Raw genomic sequence first — 3,170 nt, forward strand, 5'->3', positions numbered from 1 at the left:
AGGCTTGATGCCCCAGTATAGGGGAATGCTAGGACAGGGAAATGGGAGTGGGTGGGTTGGTTAGCAGTGGGAAAAGAGAAGGGATAAGGGTTTTTAGAAGGTAAACCAGGAAAGGAGATAACATTTAAATTGTAAATAAAGAAAAGTTATAATAATGAAAAAAAGAAAAAGAACTCTTACCTGGTTATAGGAGAAGGGTGATTCAGGCACCGTATCCCCCATCATTATGCATCTTAGAAAGGGTCACCCCAATAGACTACTGGGATGTTCCATTATGCTAATTTTATACCTTATCCCCAAATTGCCAGCTACTTCCAGTTGTCACTTCCAGTAATGTTTCTGTACATCTTCTGTTCACTAGATCCTTCCTGTACTGATCCTTACTGCCCACAGTCTACTTGCTCACTATTAATGCTTACCCATTCTATTTTCCTTTCCTAAAGGGATCCCCTGTTTGTGCTCTCTGGATCTGTGCTCTGTGATTATCCCTCACTTTGTAATAAATATGCACTTATAAATGAGTCTACAGCAAGTCTGTCTTTCTTGGTCTGGATTACCTCACTCAGGGCATATGCCAAAGAGTGGTAGAGCTGTGGCATATTTTAGAGTTATTCTTTAGCTTTGGCAAAATTGTAGACCCTAATTTCCATAGTGACTGCACAAGTTTGCAATCCCACCAATGGTGATTGAGGGTATCCCTACGGGTGCAGGTAGTGGTGCCATATCTTGGCAGTTACCCCAGAACTTGATAACTGGATGTCAGAACCACTTCAAAATGGAGCCACGCCTTATACAGGGAACATGCATTTTACCCAAGCACCTGTGTGAAAGTCTTGTCTGCCCATAACCCCAGCATGAAGGAAGTTGAGATACTGGGGAGCATGGGTCTTTTCCTCTAGCCAGTCCAGGAACACTGCTGAGCCTCAGGTCCATTGAAAGTCCCTGTTTCAACACACACTGCAGAGAAAAACTGGGAAGACATCTCAGGTTGATCTCTGGCATCTATGTGCACATGCACACACACATATATATACATGAGCATATACAGATGAACATACACAGAAGAAATTTGTATCATTTATGTCATGTAATTTGTTACCATTGGATGGATAAACTTGCTGCTAGGAAACAATACATTCATATTATATACAGGTAACAAAGTGCATTTAATAAATATCACTTCCTAAACATATTGTGTGCACCTGGGTGCTACACAAGTGTGTAGAAACAATCCAATGTTTCTTGATGTAACTGTGTATTCTCTATGTTTAATATTCTGTAACTATGCAGTCACTGATAGGTTAAATTGAAAGTTTTGTTGTTGAAAACAACTAAATTCTTCCTCTGTGTGTTATCATTGAACATTTCCTTACTGCAGAAAATACATATTTCACTAACTCTAGGGAAAGTTCTCACAAATCCAGGCTTGTATTTCATATTTGTAACAGTTGTCTTGTGACAGCAGAAATACAGACATGTAGAAAGAGAACCATGAAGAAATACAATGAAAGGAAGAACAAAAGATGGGAGTCCTTTTAAACATACTCCACAACTTGAATGGAAGTTACTAATTCTGAGATTATAGCACTCCTCAAGCTTTTAAAATTATGAAACATTTCAAAGGTTAAACAATGGTATTAAATGGCTCTAGGAGTTCATAAATTAATCACTATAGATTTTCTTAAACAAAGGCACTTTAAAATAAAGCAGAATGATTTGGAATGGTATTGATTTATTCAGTTAAAAGTGCCAATATATATCCTCATTTCATTTTTCCTTTAGAAATATAATCAAGAAAGTGTTAGTCCTACTTATTGTAATTTTTGATCCTAAATTAGAGTATTTAAGTATATCTTAATTGATTTTTTTCTACTGAGCCAGAGTCACTAAAAATAGGTGTGAAAGGAAATACGTCTACACTAATGCATTTAATATAGTAGGTTGATTTAGAGAAAATATGTTGTGTTGAAAAGAATGAAAACATCAGTGCGCAGAAAATAAAAAAATAAAAATTATTTTATAAATTATCCTTGGGCTATGAAACCTGAAATAATGCATTTTGATGTGTAAACTGAAAATATTCCAGTTAATGCTTTGGTTAGTCAAGCATTTTATATACTTGTGAAATTTCTCACAATATTATTCTATCATGGGGTAAATCTCTGGCCTTTAAGATTTTTGAACAAAATGTATTGAGGGAAAGTGCAAGAGGTAGACAGTGGTCTTAAGTATAGGACCTCGTAGAATAAGCCAAATGTAGTTTTGCTGTTTCTGTTTGTTTTTGTATTTGAGTCAGAAAGCATACACAATGTCCAAGCATAAAGCATCAAATCAAGAGAAAAGTGGAAGAACAAGCAGTAATTAAATCAAAATGGGCAAAATGAGCAGCAGTTTGCTCTTTATTATGTTCTTAATGACATGAATAAATGGGACTGTGGTTCTTGGCAGGCTGCTATTAACTAAAACCCAATAGTGCTTGCAAAGCGATAATTTGGAGGTAGACAATTTTCCATCTCTAAGTCAATGTCTAGTGTTTATATAAAATCTAGGGAAATAAAGTTATTTCATTATTTAAGGAAGTATACACAACAGTTCTGCTTTTCCAGGTATTGTTAACCAGGACAGATATATGTGGCAAACTTTCTCATTAGAACTCAAGAAGTTAAGACTCCAGAGAACAAATTATCCTATTAAAAATGGCGTACAAAGAATTCTCAACTGAAGAATACCAAATAGCTAACAGACACCTAAAGATATGTCCAACATCCTTAGTCATCAGAAAAATGCAAATCAAAACAACCCTAAGATTCGACCCCATACCAGTTAGGATGGCGAAGATCAAAAACTCAGGTAACAGCACATGCTGGCAAGGATGTGGAAAAAGAGGTACATGCCTCCATTGCTGGTGGGACTGTAAGCTGGTACAACCACTCTGGAAATCAGTCTGGTAGTTCCTCAGAAAATTGGAAATAGTATTACCTGAGGATCCAGCTACACCACTCCTGGGCATATATCCAAAAAATGCTCCAACATATAACAAGGACACATACTCCACTATGTTCATATTAGCCTTATTTATAATAGCCAGAAGCTAGAAAGAGCCCAGATGTCCCTCAATAGAGGAATGGATACAGAAAATGTGGTACATTAACACAATGGAGTACTACTCA

Source organism: Mus pahari, chromosome 8 (genome assembly GCF_900095145.1).
Source record: "Mus pahari chromosome 8, PAHARI_EIJ_v1.1, whole genome shotgun sequence".
NCBI classification, from domain to species: domain Eukaryota; kingdom Metazoa; phylum Chordata; class Mammalia; order Rodentia; family Muridae; genus Mus; species Mus pahari.